This window comes from Leptonychotes weddellii, chromosome 7 (genome assembly GCF_054177405.1).
Source record: "Leptonychotes weddellii isolate Sample4059 chromosome 7, ASM5417740v2, whole genome shotgun sequence".
NCBI classification, from domain to species: Eukaryota; Metazoa; Chordata; class Mammalia; order Carnivora; family Phocidae; genus Leptonychotes; species Leptonychotes weddellii.
Window position 1 is genome coordinate 91767860 of NC_138375.1, and position 20725 is coordinate 91788584.

Consider the following 20725-nt stretch of genomic DNA (forward strand, 5'->3'; position numbering starts at 1 on the left):
GAATCTTTTCGCCTGATGAATAGGCTTGCTGAGAACTCTTTGTGACCATTTTTTCTTTGAAATCTTTATTGGTTGACAGTTCATAGAAATGAAAAGTGGGATTTGCCTATTTCCATGATTTTGGCAATTCATATACTAGCCATCATTATTCAAAGATTACCAACAGCCCCAAATGCAAATTGCAAAGTGAGGTAAGGAAGAGGTCAGAAATAAAGCAAACATTTTTAAAGGATAACAAGCAAAAGAATATGCTTAGGAAGAGGTGGTTGGAGTAGAACCTTGCCTCAAATACACAAATTCTTTATTTCTATTGATTATCATGGGAACACAGACATGGTAGACCATGCGTAAATATTTATTGAATTGAATTACTTTTTTCCTAATTCCTCCCTTCCATTAAATAAGAAACAATTAAAAACATTCACAAGTACTTTGAAATGTTTTCAAGTGAAAGATTATTTGAACCTGTTTAGTCTGAATGTCATCTGGGAGAGTGGTTACTCCATGCCAGGCATTGTTCTAAGAACTTTCCATATTTATTTTGTCATATGATTTATTTTATTTAAATGAGGTATATAGTAGTATATGAGGTAGTATAGCAGATGTTATTGGTGCCCTGTCCATATCCGCTCTCATTTTCCCCTACACCGTAGACTACTACTGCAAGCACCTGAAATTCTCTGCTTAAATCATCTTCCCCGCCCCCGCCGCCTTGGGGAGCACACTTAGCTCCCGTGCAGGACACTGCGGGTGCTGAGAGTGAAGATCCTCAGAAACAACCTTCAGCCAATGACAGATGGGCACTTGGTGGATAAGTACCCCAGCTTCCTTGACCTGTAGGTGGAGTATCTGGGGTGTGTTCTACATACTCTCCCAGTTCCCCAAGTACAAAGAAGCTCCGGTTGCCCACAGAGGTAACTCTTTACTAGCTTTCCTTCCCTTCCCTGTTTCACTTCCCTCTTCCCCTACCGATGTTTTCTAGGACCACCTTCCATATAAACTCCTTGCTCTCAGGTCCTTGTCTCAGAGGTTCTGGAGGCACCCAAACTAAGAGCATTAGGTAGTGTTACTGCCCCCATTTTGCAAATAAAGAAACTGAGGCACTGAGAGGCTGGTTACTTGACCATGGTTAGTAAGTTAGCGAGGGGCAGAGCTAGGCTTCTAAGTCCAAGCTCTTCACCACCACACTATAATGCCATGATGCCCCTGAGAGCTGACTATGTACCAGGCACCATGCTCAGCACTTCATACAATTGATTTTTCAGGGGATAAAATAAGCACAGAGAGGCTATGTGACATATCCAAGGTCATGAAGTAGTTAAGTGGCAGAGTGAGGATTTAAACTGAGGTCCATGATCTTACCCATCCTGCCGTGCTGCCCCCATGTGAGCCTGCAGTGTTTCACTGCTTTTCACCCAGATGGCCCTCAGATGGAGGGAAGCAGAGTCTAGGGCTCTCAGTGGCAGGTCCAAGGGACACAACCTATAGTCCCCAAATGGGCTGCATTCCTTGTCCTAAATCTTTGTGCCCTTTCTTCGGTGTGAGGTCCAGAGTCTCCAAGCTGTTATCTTTCCTCTAGGAATGTTTCTAGTGCTTACTTTCTTCTGCTCAGGAGTGTTTCTAGATGCTGGGCTTAGCCTGGAGGAATGGATGGAGAAGCCAGGGGTGGGTGGGGTAAGACAGCCAAAGATGACTGAGCATTTTCTCTGCGCAAGGGGCTTGCATAAGTTACATCATTTAATCCTCTTACAAATTCCTTAAAGTAATTGCTCGTTTTCCCATTTTAAAAACCAGGAAATGAGGTTAAGAGAGGCTAAGTAATTTGCTCAAGGAATTCATCCAAGGTTAATTCAAAACCCAAGTCTTTTGGATTCTAAAGCAGTCCTTTCTCCACTGAGCCAGGTGAGGCTCTGACAAGGCAAGGATAGGTGGGAAGCTGCCAACAGCTTCCAGAACAATACTTGTCCAGCACCTGCTGAGAGATGCCAGGTAATTGCTGATCATGGTGCTTCTGGCATAAAATCCCTGGTTAGATCACAGTTGGCTGAGATCGATGCCCTTGTCGGGGCATATCTGTCATTGCCCAGAAAATAAGTATGTGCACAAAGATAATTCAAATCATAAACACATTTGTCTTTCCACTGATGAGCATTCTCCAGGTGCTGGGCTCTGGGCTGACCATTACAAGATGGGGTGAGGGAACAAGATAAAGACCTGGTTTTCATTTAGGAGAAGCCTAACGCCTATTTCGGGAAATGGACCATATTTTCGATGAGGCAGCTAAATACACACGTGACACTTGCATATGAGTTACTTCTGTGATCGGACCAGGAAACAGTTGGGTGGTTGGTGTGAATTCTAAGCCCCTTTCTGCACACTCCTGATGAATCTATCATACCCAATTTGGGATCCCACAGCTTGAACAAGATGGGAAAAATTGGACAGAGGCCAGAATAAATGTACAATATGAATTGCTTCAGAACACTCAAAGAATAAGAAATGTCACATTGATTTTTCTAAGTCAAAATAAATCTGATATACCTGCACCCACTCACTTATATGTTGAGAATCCCAGGACCAGTCATTGGGGTTCTGCATCCCCACCTTAGATAAGAACCCTTGGGCTTGCGAGGCATCAGGATGTGTCCTCATCCGTCCGTCACCATTTGAAGGAGGGTCCATTTAAATGAGGATGGCTCCTCTCAAAACTCCTTCCCTTCTTGCCAGGCTTGGCCTCAGGGACCCTCACGTAGGGTCCCAGAGTCATAGGAAACAGTGTCTATTTCCACAGGCACTGGGCATCCTGATTCTTCTACCTGGGGGTCCAAGTATGTGAGTGGGTTCAGCCTCTACCTCTCCTAGAATGCTGTTTGTACTGACCCCTTCTAGAGCTTGGGAGACAATCCTCTTCTCTTAACCTCAAGCTCACAGTCCCTACTCCCTCCCTACTGCTAGGCTGTCCTGCCAAATTCCCTTCCTGACCTAGGGCTCCTGGGTGGCTCAGTTGGTTAAGCGGCTGCCATCGGCTCAGGTCATGATCCTGGAGTCCCAGGATTGAGTCCTGCATTGGGCTCCCTGCTCAGCAGGGAGTCTGCTTCTCCCTCTGACCTTCCCCCCCCCCCCCGCCCATGCTCGCGTGCTCTCTCTCTCTCTCAAATAAATAAATAAAATCTTAAAAAGAAAAAAAGAAACCAAAGACCTGATTCTGGGTGATTTCCCAGGCAATTCTCTGAAGCACCCTACACAAAACAAAACAAACGAAACACAAAGCAAGAAGTTGTTTATCATCTCCCTCCATTAAACACACACACACACACACACACACACAAGGGTGGGCAAATCAAATCCTTTGCAAATGAAAGGCTTTTCCCCATGTATTAAGTGCTTTTACAAACCAGTGGCTGAGAGCCTGGTCTGCTTCATTTCATGTCCTGACCCTGCCATTTATTAGCTGACTAATTTTGGGCAAATTGCTTAACCTCTCTGTTTTCTGATGCGCACACCGGGGCTGATAACTACATCACAGGAGGATGAGTTGAGGCATTTATTTAGCACAGGCATTTATTTAGCACAAGCACCCACAGGACAGAAGCACTGGGCTCACTGCACCTTGTTCCAGCTCTGCTCTGAGCGCGGCAGAGCCTTCTCCACGTCTAGGCAAAGATGGAGGGAATGTTCCTGAGCGCCATCAGGGCACTTGAAACCCAAACCCATCTGTTATAGGCTGCATTGTGCCTCACCCCCCAATTCAGATGTTAAAGTCCAAACTTTCATCACTTCAGAATGTGACTGTATTTGGAAATAGGGCCTTTAAAGAGGTGATCAAGGGACACCTGGGAGGTTCAGTCAGTGGGCGTCTGCCTTAGGCTCAGGTCATGATCCCAGGGTCCTGGGATCGAGCCCCCACACTGGGGTCCCTGCTCAGTGGGGAGCCTGCTTCTCCATCACCTCCCTGGTTATGCTCTCTCTCTCTCAGTCTCTCGCTCAAATAAATAAATAAAATCCTTAAAGAAAAACAAATAGGTGATCAAAATGAAGCCATTCAGGTGGGCCCTAATCCAGTCTGGTGTCCTTCTTATAAGCAGAGGAGATTAGGACAAGCCCAGAGACCCTGGGGACGTGCAAGACCAGAGGGACGACTTTGTGAAGAGGCAACAAGAGGGCAGCCAACTGCAAGCCGAGGAGAGAGGCCTCGCACAGGTCCTTCCCTCATGGCCCTTGGAGGAAACCACTTGCTGTCTGACTTATGGCCCCCAGAACTGTGGAAAAGTACATTTCTGTGCTTTAAGCCACCGAGTCTGTGGTGTTTTGCTATGGCAGCCCAAGGAAACTAACACACCATCCCAGAGATGAAGTACTGTCAAGGTCTCCAAAATGCATCACGGCCAGCGCGTGACCCTCACTCGGGGCGGAGGGCGTCCCGTGGCTGCAGGAACCGAGCATTCGGGACGCACGGCACAAACCATGGTTGTTTCTGGTTACTGCCCTCCCGAAGCACCAAAAAGTTAAAACAACTCCAAAACAGCAGACCGGGCAGAAATTCCCAGAAGGCACTAATGTGAAGGATTCCAGCTCCGCAGGCAAAATAATGCTTCTGGAAATGGAATCAAAGCTTCCCACACTGGTGACGGTATGGAACTCTCTGCATCCGCACCCTATCGGCCCAGTGCCTAGGGCTTTTCAAGGGCCTACAAAATGTTTCAGAATGAAAAATTAAATGGATTTCAAAATAAGAAAGTAAAACGGCCAAGGGAAAATTAAAAAAAATAATTTCAAAAGCAGTTATAAAATGACTTTCAAAATGTTCTTTAATAGCATTTATATTTAAGATAGGATGTGGAAACGTTTTAATATAATTGCTGTCGCGGAAGTGGTACCTGTAGGAGTTATATGCCTTTGGACATACGAAGGACTTAAATCAGTTCTGTTCTCTCTGCCCCCCTCAGAACCTCATACCAAGCCCGTCTGGATTTAGGACATGACAATGACATGGAGATACGTTCTGTGATGTGGGATGGAGGAAGGGGAGATGCTGAAGGTCCCAGTGAAAGGCAGTTATGCCATATGGGAAAGTGGTCAAGGGTCCAGCTTAAACCAAGGTTCAAATCTGAATTCTGCCCCTGTGTGACCCTGGGCACCTTGCTAAACCTCCCTGGATCTCAATTTCATCACTGGCACAAAGGAGATAGGAATGCCTACCTCATAGGATTTTCATGAGAATTCAGTGAGAAGAAGACTCTGACGTGCTTAGCTTTGTGCCTGGGGAATAGTAAGCGCTCAGGAAAGGCTAGCTATTATAACTGTGGCACTCGGCGGAGTCTCACGGGGGAGGGAGAGGGTGGAGTCTCGGTCACGAAGGCTTTTGCTCGGCCTGAGCCCCAGAGAAGATATTTAGTGAATGGATGTTGGCTGGATGCATTTTTGTTCTCACAGCGGAAAAAAAGCCCAGCAGTGCAGCGAGGGTATGTGAGCAGCTGGATCACAGGCTCCAAGTGAGGAGTGGGAGGAGGTGGTGCCCGCCAGGGTGGCGGCAGGGTTCCAGGAGAAGCTCTGCCCAGGAGCCTCCGTGCAAAGCCAAAGGGACTGACGCCCTTCCCAGGACGCTGTGGGCTCAGGCCCCCCTTCTGCAGCTCCCGGACAGAGGGGAGCAGAAATCACCAGCTGGCATCCCAGGAATGCGACTGCTTTGGAAAGCTAAGGTTTGCTGGTGACGCGGGACCCATCTTATCTACTCTGCCAGGAACACGCAGACACAGGACAAAATCCCCGAGGGCTCCAGTCCCGTCACCCTCCGCGGCCAGAGGCAAAACCACGTCCAGGACAAAATGAACACGGGCTTTTCATTCATAAATGTGCAGCAGGGGGTCCACTCTTGTTTCTGCAGGGGCTGAAATGTGGATGAAAGGACAGTTGCTTTGTGGAGTAAAAAGAGATACTGAGACAATCTCGGTGTTCCATTAAGGGCGGGAGTTTGGGAAGCAAGGAGACTCTCTAACCGGTCTTCAGATGTCTGTGGCAGACCCCGACTGGCTGTGGGGTAGCAAGTGAGCAGCGGGGGACGTTTCAAAGGAAGATTGTTTCATGTTAGGGCTGGAAGGTTTTTTGAGGCTGGCCGTTTCCTGGAACAAGGAGGGGGTTAGTGGGGGGTTTTTTTGCTGTCAAGTTGCCATCACGGCCCCTATGGGGAATAGGGCGGCTGCCATCAAGGCAGTTTTCTCAGCAGAGATCCAGACCAGAAGGCCTGGCCAGGGAGCCAGAAAACCTGGGTTCTGGGCCCAGCTGGTCACTAACTGAATGAGTTGTCTCCCTGGACCTGTTTATTATCTGTATATTGAAGGGGCGGGACTACCCAAGAATGTCAAATTGCTGACCCTTGGGGCAAATCCAACCTACAATTGTGTTTCCTTTGGCCTATAATTTGTTTATTAAGGTTGTTTATTTTGTATGCCATCAGAAAGGGTGTGCGTTCTCCAATCCACAGCCCCTCTGCTCCATGCTGTGTTAGACCTGCCAAGTTCGCGCCTTTAGGGAACCTGCTCTGTCACTGTAGGCTCTGTGTCCGCGGCACCTGAGCTAGATGACTTCTAGTGCCTTCCTGGTGCTGGCCTTCCGTGGGTCTACCATTCTCAATGGGGCCTTCTCATTTCGCCGCCTCCCAATAGTCACCTCACGCTGCCCTCCACAAATATTTGACACTCCAGCTTCTGGAGTCAATTATTCCTTTCAGAAAACTGGAGAGAGAAATGATATAATTAACTACCTGAGAGAAAATGAACAGAGCAACGAGCTATAACTACAGAGACCCACAGTGGAGCCTGAACCCCAGGGCCCCACTTGACCTCGCCCAGCTAAGAGGGGTCTGGTGTCTCCCTGGTTGGAAGGGACCAGCCTGGCCAAGACTGGTTCATGCTTGGAGCCACAGACTTCACATAACCTTCACACAGCAGGGCAAGAAGCTGCCTCAGCCACCCCCAGGGCCGGCAGGCAAGGAAGCGACACCCTCTACCCCTCTCCACCAAGTAGCAGGATCAGAATCAACACCCCAGAAGGGAAAATCCTTTCCTTACACACTATGCCCAGGAAATAGTTGTTCTGTCCCTAATTTGGGGCCCGGACTCTGTTGTGTTGTTGGATCCTTCCACCCATCCTCAAACCACGGACCAGATAAATCGAGTTGAACTGACTTCAAAGCAAACACTGAGCAGAGCCATCTGTGATTCATTCCTGTGCAGGCCCTTTTCTAGTTATGTAACCAGAGAGATCCAGACAGAAAGACACAGATTGCAAGAACTTTTTTTTTTCAAACCCCAAACCTTTACAGTATTGGGATAATTATGGCTTTCATAGCACTGATTACTTTAAGCTGTCAGTAATTTGAGTCTTTTTCAGAGTCAATGACCAACTTTTTATAATTGCATTATATCTTCCCACTTCCACCCCTAAATAAAGGAAACAGAATCCTGAGTTCACAGGGTTTCCTTCAGAGCACCTCACCCTGCGTACTTTGTTGTCGGAATGCTACCATGGACTCTTCTGTTTCCCAGCGTCTTCCTGGCCTCACGACACACTTGCTCCCCACTCCACAGTCTTATTAGGGAATGTCCATTAGTCCCCTAACTGAAAGAAGAGGAAGTGTGAAGTGTAGGCTGGCCAGGGATTTTGATCGAGTCATTCATAAATCACCCAAAGTATTGTAGTTTATGGATTAAGGGCAATGAAAAATGCTAGATACTTAAAGACTGTATTTTCCACACATTTGCAATTTTTAAACATTTTATTTTCTTATTATAAAACTAATACCAATCAACATGATCATTCTAAAAACTATAAAGAAGAAAATAAGTATCCCCAATCCTTGCCTGGGTGGATTATTCAAACAGTAAGCGATGCTAATATTTTAGCACATTTTTTCCCAGTCTTTCTTTCATCTATGTTTATATTTGTTGAATTGAAAGTATATTGCATTTATAATTTTGTATCCTGCAATTCTACTTAAACATTGGCCCACATGATAAAAAAAAAAAACAACCTTACTTTTCAGTAGCAATACAATTTCAAATGAGACGGATGTACCATAATTTTTTTAAAAAACAAATCCCCGGGGCACCTGGGTGGCTCAGTCGTTAAGCGTCTGCCTTCGGCTCAGGTCATGATCCCAGGGTCCTGGGATCAAGCCCCGCATCAGGCTCCCTGCTCAGCGGGAAGCCTCCTTCTCCCTCTCCCACTCCCCCTGCTTGTGTTCCCTCTCTCGCTGTGTCCCTCTCTGTCAAATAAATAAAATCTTTAAAAAAAAAAAAAACAAAAAACAAATCCCCTACTGCGGGAAAAAGGTTGTGTCTGCTATTCTCCTACTATAAATGCTTCAGGAAACATCTTTAGCTATAAATTTCTATCTGCATTTCTGATTGCTTTTACATGATCTAGGTCAAAGATTTTATTTATTTATTTGAGAGAGAGTGTGCAAGCATGCTGGGGGGAAGGCCGGAGGGGGAAGAAGAGGGAAATGGAGAGAATCTTAAGCAGACTCCGTGCTGAGTGTGGAGCCCGATGTGGGGCTTGACTTCACAACCCAGAGATCATGACCCGAGCTGAAACCAAGAGTTGGACACTTAACTGACTGAGCCACCCAGGTGCCCCAGAGCATGAACATTTTTGAAAGTTCTTAATACATTTCACAAAAATTGAGCCATATTTTCACCATTATATATGAATATTTTTAAACCTTATTATTTTGACAACTAAAAAAGTAGAGTCTCATGTTTGCATTCATTTACTTTTCTTTGGTTACCAATTAAAGTAGTTATTTTTTCAAATCTTCATAAGCAATTTGCATTTTATTCTATCTGAAAGTAGATATTGTTCAAGCCCAGGGACTAAGTCGTAGGATAATTGTGAGCTTCCTGGTACAAAGCTGCTCCCACCTCAGTGCAGACCATCCTATAGCAAGAGCAGTGAGGCAGGGAAGAGGCTTAGCTGACTAGGGCCTCCAGAGGACAAATACGTCAGGAGAGGTCCCCATTCCTGGTTATGTTAATTATCTATTACTGCTTAACAAATTGCCCTCAAAACTTACTGGCTTAACAATAAACAGTTATTATCTCACAGTTTCTGTAGGTTGGAAAGTTGAGGGCAGTTTTGCTGGTGCTTCTGCCTTGGGGTCTTTCCTGAGGTTGCAGTCAAATCATTGACTGGGCCTGGAGGAACTGCTTGCAGGGCAGCTCACTTCCATGAGGCTATTGGCCGGCAGCTTCAGTTCCTCATCACATGGGCTTCTCCACAGAGTATCCTCATAACACGACGATGGCTTTCCCCAGAATGAATGATTCAAGAGACAGATTAAAATGGAAGCCTCTGCACCTTTTATAACCTAGTAGTGAAACTGCTATACCATCTCTTCTGCCATGTCCAGTTGGTCATTCAGACTCACACTGTTACAATGTGGAAGGGAACAATATAAGAGTATGAAGACCAGGAGGTGAGGATCACTGGAGGCCATCTTGAAAGCTGGCTACCACACGGGCTGTGGGTTTTCACTGGCTCGCTTTTTGAGGAAAGGAGAGAATCAGTAGCAGAATGCTTCTTTATGATTGTTCACAGTGTGCTCACATTAACCATACATGGTTCTGTTCTCATCATGAGGCTGGTGTTCACCAGTTCATTTTGTCTCCAAAATATCTGTAATTAAAAAGCCCTTTGCTTATAGTTGCAGATAGAAATCCGGACTGGGTGACCCGGGCACTTCAGAGCCTGGTGTCTGGTTGGGGTGGCAGTGCTAGTAAATCCAGGCGCTGCCAAAGCCAAAGCTGTCTGAGCCTGGCGACCCGGTGTTCTGCAGCTCAAAGCCCAGTGGCGTGACTGGTGGCAGAAGCACAGGGTGCACAGAGAGAAGGGAACAGATGGACAATTGTCCCCCATAGGTGGGGTGAGAGTCACAGGAAAGATTGCTAAAGTGGGAGTGGGTAAGTGAACCATAGGGAATCTCAGCCCTGGGAGAGGGACCTGGGGCTAGGAGACAGGAAATAAGCTCTCATGGGAAAGGAATATGACCCTACTAGGACCTTTGAATCTAAAAACACATATCTCAGTCGGTGTGATCATTAAAATGTATGAATATTACCCCAAAGTGTTTCTGACATCCATCTAAAATCAAGATGCTGAAGAATTAAGCCAAATTAGCTCTTCTCTTTTCTCCTCACACCTTTCCTCTGACAGCTTCATCAATCTTATAATTTCATCTACTTTTTTCTTAAGATTTTGTTTAAGGGCCCCTGGGTGGCTCAATCAGTTAAGTGTCTGCCTTCGGCTCAGGTCATGATCCCAGGGTCCTGGGATCGAGCCCCGCATCGGGCTCCCTGCTCAGCGGGGAGTCTGCTTCTTCCTCTCTCTCTCTGCCTCTCCCCCACTGGTGCTCTCTCTTACTCTTCTCTCTCTCTCTCTCAAATAAAGAAAGATTATTTTTTTATTTGAGAGAGAGAGAGAGTGTGTGTGCTTGCGCGTGAGCAGGGGGAGGGGCAGAAGGAGAAGAGAGAGAGAATCTCAAAGAGACTCCGCACTGAGTGCAGAGCCTGATGTGGGCTTGATCTCACGATCCTGAGATCATGACCTGAGCCGAAATTAAGAGTTGGATGTTCAACCAACTGAGCCACTCAGGTGCCACAACTTCATCTACTTTTTTTTACATAGTTGCCTCCTAGATGTATACTTCCAACCTTGCCATGCTTCCCTAGCACATTTCCAACTTCCTGCTTGACATTTCAACCTCGTTGACTTATCAGCACTTCAAACTTAGTAAGTGCAAAACAGAACTTATTTTCCTCCAAAACCTGCCCCTTCTTCCCTGTTGCCTATTCTGATCAAGGCATCACCAGGCACCCAGCCTTGAGACCTAAGACTGGGAAAGCAGGGGCATCACATAGATCAGAGGTTTTCTGCGGTGAGTAATTTTAAAACTTTATGTGTGACATGGAACACTACATCAAAAACTAATGATGTAATGTATGGTGATTAACATAACAAAAAAAATTTTTAAAAAAGAAAGTGTCTTAAAAAAAAACTTTATGTGTGAGTAGACATGGGCAACTGGCAACAGGCAAGTTGAATAAATGCATTCATTCAACAAATATTTATTAAGAATGTACCATATTCCAGAAGATACAGTTCTAGGCACAGGGGGCTGATTGGTAAATAAATCAGACAAGGTTCTCTGCCCTCATGGATCTTCATTTTACAGGTACCAGACCTCTGCATTAGGCTCAGCTGTCTCCTCTTACCAGAGCATCCAGTAAAGCCAGGGGGCACAGATTCCCCTGCTTTATCTTGCTGTGAGCTAGAGAGTGTCCTGCTATCAGCACTGGATTCTGGAGTATTAGGCAAGGAGTAACATCCTAAAGAATGGCAAGAAGTAACAAGATCCTACAGGAGATGATTAGGCAATAGTAGTGGGCTGAATAATGGCCCGCAACAGATGTCCATGTCCCTATCCTCGGAACTTGTGAGTATGGTACCTTCCATGGCAAAAGGAACTTTGCAGAAGGATTAAGGATCTCAAGATGGTGCTATTACCCTGTATTACCTGGGTGGCTTGATATAATCACAAGCATCCCTATAAAATGGAGGCAAGGTCAAGGTGGCAGAAGAAGGGATAATAGAAGCTGAGGTTGGAGTGATGTACTTTGAAGATGGAGGAAGGGGCCGTGAGCCAAGGAAGGCAGGTAGCTTCTGGAAAGTGGAAAGGACAAGGGAGCAGATTGTCCCCTGGAGACTTCAGAAAGAAAGTAGGCTTACTGACACCTTGATTTTAGCCTTCTGAGATTCATCTCAGATTTCTGATCTCCAGTACTGTAAGATAACAAGTCTGTGTTGTTTACCACTACATTTGTGGTAATACGTTCCAGCAGGAACAGAAAACTAATACAGCAAGCGAGTAGGTTGGCTTGCTGCAATTCCATAGGTACTGCACGTAGACAGGGAGACTCAAATCAACGTGTTACTTAACAACACAGCACACAGCAAGATCCACATGGAGCCACTCTCGGGGAGCAGATTCCCTATCCCTAAGTCCCAGGGGGAGATGTGACAGGACCAGATGGTAGCTATGCACACAGTGGGTTGTGCCACAGTGAAGGAACCCAGGGCCAGGAGACGGGGACATTTGACATCAAGTGGTAAGCAAGCCACTTCCCCTCTACCAGGGAGCGAGTGGACAATACACTAGTCACACTATGGTCACCTTGACCAGCATAACTGTCTACATGACTAGCTATAGCTACAGAAGTGGCTCAAAGGCAGAAGACTGTTAGCCTTGCAGTTTGGCCCATTTAGCAAGGACATGCAGGGACACACAAGGCCTGTGCGGGACTGCCTCTTCCCAATACGGAGCACCCTCCCTCTCCCCACAGACTGCTCTCCCAACCTCAGCCCAGCCCTACCGGGACTGAGAAACTGCCATGATTTACCTAGGAGTCGTTCGTTTTCAGCCCCCAGAAAACACCTCTTTGTCCTCCAAGCGGTTCATTCCGGCTGCCAGGGCTCAGAAAGTTCTTGCCCAAGGTTGAGAGTCAGGCACAGATGTTCCCGCTTGGGACTGCTCGAATGCCCACGCAGTGTAACAGTGGGCCAAGCAAGGTCAGTGGGCAGTTATAAATGCCACCCTGACAAGGCCAGCTAGCCAACCAGAGCTGGGCTTCAATGGGACCTCTGTGCAGGGCAGCCAACTGTGTGACTCTGGGAGCCCACGAGAGACCTGGAAGATGGATTAACAGGGCCAGCAGCCTCCAGGGAGGAACCGAGGTTTGGCAGTCATGGGGCAGGGGCACAGATAGCGTTTAGAAATGGCCTTCAAAATATTTTCCTTATTACAGGGTTTGCATTTCCTCCTCAGAGGAAGCTATTAGGGCCTGGACAGTGATTAACTAATGCTGACTCCAGGATTCCAAGAGTTTAGACTCTAGACAATCAGGGGTTTAAGTGTGTGCATTTAAGTGCACATGCATGTGCATGCCTGTGTGCGTGTGCATGCGCCACACACACACAGTTTTTCCCTTTGTCATGGAAACACACAAAACAAGGAAATCCAGAAGACATTTATCCTTTTTCTCTAAAACATTACACTTGAACATTCCCATTCCAGAATATTATTGAAGCCAGGACCACAGTTCTCTTCAGTGTATGAGAACAGGCTTGCTTCCTGCTGAGGAATGTTTTTTCTGTGGTTGGTGGTATGATTTAGGCATAACTTGGTGGTAGGAGGGGATCCCAACCCCCCTTGCAAAACTGAGCTACGCTGTATTGCATGTCAACATCCAATCCCCAAATGAAATAGCAGGAAGACAAAATATATTCTAGTCTCAACTCAAAGATAAAGATATTGCTTGGTTTTAGTGAAATGATACAAAAATATATGTAATAAAATCCTATTAGCTAATATAATTGGTTTAATTAAATTTTAGAATTTAATCTGTAGTATATCCAAAGAAGGTTTGTAGTCAGATGCTTCAGCCAGTAACTAAAATGTGTGGTCCCAAAGGTTCAAGAAGTAGGTGACAAATATTCACATTGAGATGCTTAAGTACTGATCCAGGGAAGTCAGCCACAAGGGCTGATCTTGGGGTCATGAATTTGAGCCCCATGTTGGTGTAGAGATTACTTAAAAATAAAATCTTAAAAATAAAATCTTCTTAGAAGAGCATAGAAAAAACTACTGAGAGATTATACCTTGCACTGTTGGTGATGGCTACCTCTGAGGACTAAAACCAACTCTGGAAAGAAGGCTATCACATTTTGCCGAATTTTTGTATTTCTGTATTGTTCTGCCCAGTGAGGCAAGTTTGTATTACTTTTTTTGGTTAAAAAATTAGGATTTTTAAAAGACCTCACTTAAGAAAGGGGAACCTTCCTACACTGTTGGTGGGAATGCAAGCTGGTGCAGCCACTCTGGAAAACAGTATAGAGGTTCCTCAAAAAGTTGAAAATAGAGCTACCCTATGACCCAGCAATTGCAGTGCTGGGTATTTACCCCAAAGATACAAATGTAGGGATCCGAAGGGGTATGTGCACCCCAATGTTTACAGCAGCAATGTCCACAGTAGCCAAACTATGGAAAGAGCCTAGATGTCCATGGACAGATGAATGGATAAAGAAGATGTGGTATACACACACACACACACACACACACACACACACACACAGAGAGAATGGAATATTATGCAGCCATCAAAAATGAAATCTTGCCATTTGCAATGACCTGGATAGAACTAGAGGGTATTATGCTAAGCGAAATAAGTCAATCAGAGAAAGACAATTATATGATCTCACTGATATGTGGAATTTGAGAAACAAGACAGAAAATCATAGGGAAGGGAGGGAAAAATGAAACAAGACAAAACCAGATAGGGAGACAAACCATAAGAGCCTCTTAATCTCAGGAAACCAACTGAGGGTTGCTGGAGTGGAGGGGGGTGGGAGGGATGGGGAGGCTGGGTGATAGACATTGGAGAAGGTATGTGCTATGGTGAGCGCTGTGAATTGTGTAAAACTGATGAATCACAGACCTGTACCCATGAAACAAATAATACATTATATGTTCATTAAAAAAAAAAAAAGACCTCACTTATCATTTAAAATGTTTAAAGCACTCTGATATGTGACTCAATGGAAAAATGTTAACTTTTTTGAGGAACCAAAATTTAGGAAGGCTTGTCACCTCTAAATGTCATGACCCTTTCCTAGCTTTTCATCAGATGATCTCCAACCACCAGGATAGTGCTGTGTTTTGTTTTCTTTTGTTTTGTTTAAAGAATGCTATAAAAAAAAGTTAGTAGAATGTTCTGAGCTACATCAGGTTCAACATTTATTTATTCAACGAGTATTTATTGAGTGCTATGCTTACTTTATGGGCCAGAAAGTACAACAGGAACTGTGGTACAAAGAATAATCTGGTGGGAAGAAGTCAGGGTTCTAGATGGATTTTTTTAAAGTCACCTAGAGTCCCTGCAGAATTGGGACCTCAGACTGTGGTATTTCCTTTATTGAGGTTGGTTATTGCCTATTCATCTTAATACTTTATTCCTATTTCTTATCATAGTATAGAATGCCCGTTTAACATAATGTAGTCTTGTGGCATTTGTCCTGTAAATTTATCATAATTTGCAATGGTAGATATAGAACAATCTATACACTCAAAGAAAATAAACCTTCTAATGAGGACTCCAGCTAACCACTTTAGGGAATTGCTCTTTTTGATTGTACTTTAAGGCCATTAAAATATTTATTTAGTGATTTATTCATCCTGTAGACAGATGTAGGGATCGGTCTATTTTTCACCTTACAGTGGAGTTTTCTTTTTAAATGTTCTCTTTGGCCCTGTGGTGAAATGTGCATTATGATACTTCCTCATAGTGACACATGCAAAAGCGTTATTCATCAAATGTATTCTCAAGCATACTTTTCATTATTCTTGCAAGTATTTAGACATAAGGAAGCCCTATACTCTGCACAATATAAAAAGAATCAAAGATGTGATACAATTCCTCATCCGTGTAGACTTGGATTTTAAGGACAGGGTCACCGTATTTCACGTAAAGTTCTTTCTTGTTCTTTTTCCTTCTCCTCCCTCCCCCATACTCAATACATAACTATACTTGGTCTGATGCTAAATCAAGGTAAATGAGACGTGACCTATTAAAAAGGAAATGAATAATTCAAAAGAGGGGAAAATTGCATTCCTGGCTAGAAGTGTGGACGTCATTGCTTGAATGTATAGGTTTATTCTACCACTTCACTAGATGATTTCGCCTTTTGGGTGGCATGTCTTCCATCATCCAAATTACCTCATGAAGTTAGTAAAGTAAGTCAAGCCATGTTTTGCTGCTATCTACTTAATATTTTTTTCAAGTCTTTTTAATGGGTTCTTTTTAATTAATGGACGTATATACAGCAGACCTATCTCTGATGGGTCCCTGGAAATAGTTCTTACTAAATTCCCTAAGATTTGATCTAAATCAGGAATTAAATAATCGGTGTGAGCAGGCACACAGGTCAGTGCTTCATGGGCAAAATTATTAGTAGAATCTCTCATGTTTTCTAAGTACCGGGGGAGCCAGCCTTGTCTCCCATTGTGGACTGTGGAGGAGGGGGTGGGGTGGGCAAGTCATTCTCAGGAAGTGGTCCCCGGCAGTTCCTTCATGTCCTTAGGGCCAACCTGAGTGGGACAGGACTTATCCAAGTTCTGGATAGAGCAGAGAGTCAGAGAGCAGAGATGTTTGCCTGCAGACCAACAGAACATTGTCTGTGGTACTCTCTATTAAATGTCAGTGACTAACGTGACTGTGATCAGGCAACTTGCATAGAAACCAAAGGGAAAATGTGCCTGGGTGGCTCAGTCATTAAGCATCTACCTTCGGCTCAGGTCACGATCCCAGGATCCTGGGATCGAGCCCCGCATCGGGCTCCCTGCCCAGCAGGAAGCCTGCTTCTCCCTCTCCCACTCCCCCTGCTTGTGTTCCCTCTCTTGCTGTGTCTCTCTCTGTCAAATAAATAAATAAAATCTTTAAAAAAAAAAAAAAAGAAAGAAACCAAAGGGAATTGATAACCCACTGAAATGGCCAGTTCCTTAGGCTCTCTGTCCCTTGTCACTGTCTTGCAAATTGCTGCATCTGGTTGTCCTGTAGCTTTTTGCTTTCTTTCTCTCTTTGTACTTATAACAAGGGGCAGGGGAGAAAAAGTGTTTTGATACATTGTAATCACTGCAATATTGTCTCCTTAGGGAATGAATAGTTCCTAGTATCTCTAGCCAATCAAGACCAGGGTTGAGAGTAATAATAAATCAATCTTACTATGATTGAAGCAATCATTAGAAAACAGAATTTGATCATGGGATTTTTTTGTATTTGTTTCTTTAAAGTGGTGGGGGTGCGGTGAGGAGAAAAGCCCCCTCCAGGACAAGGCAGAGAGGGGCTGGGAATGCTGCTCTTCAGTAAGGGCTCCTCTCAACAAGGGAGTTCTTAGGGCCCTTCTTCTGAATTACTTAAAGAATGAAACCAAGAAACGAGATGGGTTTGCAGGTGTCTTATAAAACCTACCATTGATAAACAAGTAGTGAGTGGCCTGTGATGGGCAAAAGCAAGGTCCAGGTGAACTCCTGAGTTTGCTGTGTCTCAACTGCAGACCATAGTGTGAAGTTTTGGGAAAGCCAATTCTCTTAGCAACAGGACTCAACGGTACTAGAGGACTCAATCATACTAAATTTACTAAATGTAAATGTATCTCAATCGAGTTGGATCTAAAACACAAGCTGAAGGCATCAACTGCAGAAACTTGGTCCTCGAGTATTTACTGGGATCACTGAACGTGTCTGTGATCTGAAAGTGTCAACCCCGAACCGTCCGTCACAGCTACTCTTGGGGGTAGGATCTGGGGAGAATAATGAGAAGAAGGTGTTTGGTTTGGTTTGGTTTACTTTGGGCCCTTCCGTAAGTAGGTATTCTACTAAGAAGAAGAAGAAAGAAAAGAAAGGTAAAGTCCCGTGGAAGATTATGGTGCCTTGGGAGAAGCCGCCCCTGGTTCTTACTGAGCTTACTCTTAACATGGGGGTGCGGCTGTGTGTGGGGCATATGGCTAAATGAACCTCACACTGCAGCCTTGCAAGGGGGCAAGCTTCTATAAGACAGCCCAGGGTGGAGGGTGCAGACTCATTCTCTGGGTTGGGGTGTGCTTGTGGGGGCACAGTTTCCCCAAGCGGAAAATAACAGGAGGCCAGCCATGTAGGGACATGGGAACAGCTGGGGGGTAAGTTTGCCAGCCCCATGGGGACAGGCGTGTAAAAATTGTAGGATAAAGGCCTTGGTGCTTCCTAAAGACTTTCACTGCTTTTACAGAGATTCTGTGTTCCCAATCTCCACCCCTATCTCCTGATTTTTAGTATTTCTTTAAAAAATGATGGCCTGTCTCAGCTGGATTAAGAGGAACAACAACAACAACAAAACAAACCTATTTTTGTTGTTTCCTTTGTTTTTTTTTTATTGAATTTAGAGAAAAGGAGATCCGAGTATCTGTGACAGCCAGACTTTGTGTTGACTGGAGGCATAAAAATGAGGAGCAAAGAGCCAGTGCTGCTCAGACACCTCCCATCCCCCAACGGGTTCTCTTCCAGGATTTTCTGTGAACACCTTGGGGAGTCGGTGGGGAGAGGGTCTTGGCTATAATAACATACACCGAATAGAAAATCAAAATTCAAAGATTAGCTGGCCCTGTCATGTGCCTTTCCGCACGACAATAAGCAAGTCTGGTTGGCCTCGGTTTGCCGGGGTGATTTAGAGAAGCCTTTGAACACCGATGCTCGTGGTCCGGCAAAGTAACGGACCTGTCTGTGTACGGTCCACGTCGGAAACAGAAACTTCCCTGGTGGCATGGGAAAGAAAACACCAACCTAATCCCGAAAAGGTAACTTTAAACCAAAGCCCAACCAAGAAAGAGAGGGGGAGAGTGACTGCCAGGTGAGCCAGGCCAGAAATAAAAGTCCCATTGTCCTAGCACAGGCTAGCTAGCAGGCTCACGCTCTCGCCTCGCTTGGTTTGCTCTACACACTGACACTTCCAGGACCCCGGAGCACGCATTCAGAGGCGGGCAGCCTTCATCCCAGACTCTGCAGCTGGAGGAGGAATCACACTGGAGGCAGGGGGGTGTCGGTAACAAGGGCCCAAGAGGTTGACATGAAGAATCATTAAACCCTGATGGGGCGAACCTCAAGCCTACCAGAAAACAGGAATGATGTGTCTGGGAGTGTTGGGTCCGTGGGAGGAGAGCAAGGCGTGGGTTAAGAAGAGGGCAGGTGAGAAAGGGGAACAGGCCTGGCTCAGCTACAGCTGAGGATGGAGAGCCTGTTGCAGGCGTCAGCCAAGGGCCTGGAAGATTTTCATGGTGTTCAGGGTCCTAGCAGCTGCTGAGAAGGATCTCCGCTAGCCAGAATATAGGCAGCAGCTCGTGCTTGAGGACAGGGACTGAGGGGAGTGGGGATTTGCTTTCAAAAAGTTATGTTAGAGGGATAAAAATCCCCAAGATAAAGATTTTAAACTAAATGAGTGGCTAGATCATTGACAGGATGGCAGAGTGGAAAGTAGCTGGGGTGGAAGTCAGGAGTCATGGATTTTAGTCTGTGGCCCTGGTCAGTCACCTGGCAGCTTTGGGTCTGATGTCAGAGTGAAGGGGTTGGGCCCTGCATCTGCCATCTCTTCTCTGTCGGGAACCCCGAGATTCTCCAAGCACGTGCCTCCCAGGTTCAAAGAAGGGGGTTTCCTTACCTGCCTTCTCCTTCTCACTTGTCATCCCGTTCTCAGGACTGCTCTGGAGAGAGCGCCAAGGTCTCCCCCAGCTGGGAAGTCGGCCCACTCTGTGACTAAAGTGACTCACCCCAGAAGTCTCAGGCCCTCAAATCAGATGAAGGTGGAGGAGTGCAGCTTGGAGAGCTTCGGGGTTCTAAAAGCTGGGGAGGGAAGATGCTGCCACCGCGGTAACTAGGGCCCAAGAAGGGGAGTCTAGGCACGCTGCTCACGGCTTAGAACACTTTGTGGCTTCATCCCCTAGTCCCCTTCCCTCCTCTTCAGCTGGAAGAGGAAAAATGGAAGGTATTCCCAGAATTTAAGAACATTTAAAAACGGGTCCTTCATGTTAAATGAATTCCCCTTTGTTAACGTAGGTGTCACTATGTATGTTAGTGAGAAGTGCCTGGGCTAGACGCAAGCTTGGGTTTGGCCTCCACTCTGGCTCTGACTACTTCTGTTGTCTTGGTGGAATCAGAGCTCCTCTCTGGGCCTCAGCTTCCTCATCCGGAAAGCAAAGGACTGTCAACAGCTCCAAGGTGAGCCCCAAGGACATCCAGAAGAACCAGAAACACTTATTTAAGGTAAATGACAAATCCGTGGGTGGCTCCTTTTACCTGCAGTCAGAGGTGGTCTGAGCCCCAGAGGGCCTTGATGAGGAACTCAGGATCCAGACCCAGGAGGAGAGAGAGAAAGGGCAGATACCCAAAATGTGAGCATTTGTCTCTTCCAACGCCACCCCACCCAGCCACCTCTCATTATTAAACAACAACAGAAGTGAAAGGCTGGCTGAGTGGCACGATTTCTGCCGGTCCTCGCAGACGTTTGCTGGTGTTGTGAGCATGAACCATCTTTGGCACACCCTGCTTGGCTATCCTCTCAGTTTTTCTATCCTTGTCAACTTGTAGTGCAGGACTGGTGGGAACCTGAGCCCATGCCCTTAACAGTGATCCGGTGCCCTTCTGGGAGCTGCCTAAAAGCACAGCAGTCTTTTATCCTATTGTGTGCTTTTCCCCAGAAGCACAGATAGGCAGAGTAGAGGCCAGGTCTGGTTTTATAGATGTGCAGTCTTGGAGGGGCCCCTCTCACTTGGTTTAATGCTCTGGTGTCACCATCTTGAAAATTCTAATGGTTTTTTAGCAGTGGGCCTTGCATCTCTACTTTGCCATGGACACCATAAATTGTGGAGCCAGTCCCAAGGGGGGCCTTTCCAGCGGGCAGCTTCCTGGAACAGAAGCTAGTGGGGACACATCTGGAAGAGCATCGTTGCCACAGGTGCCAGCTCCACAGACTGAGGGGCAAGAGTCCCACAGGGTATGTGGACACTGCTAACTATACAGGGGTGCAAGTACATAATAGTGAAAATATACTGGTAACTCGTAGCTGGGGAGCTTTTCTTTTTTTGACAAAAA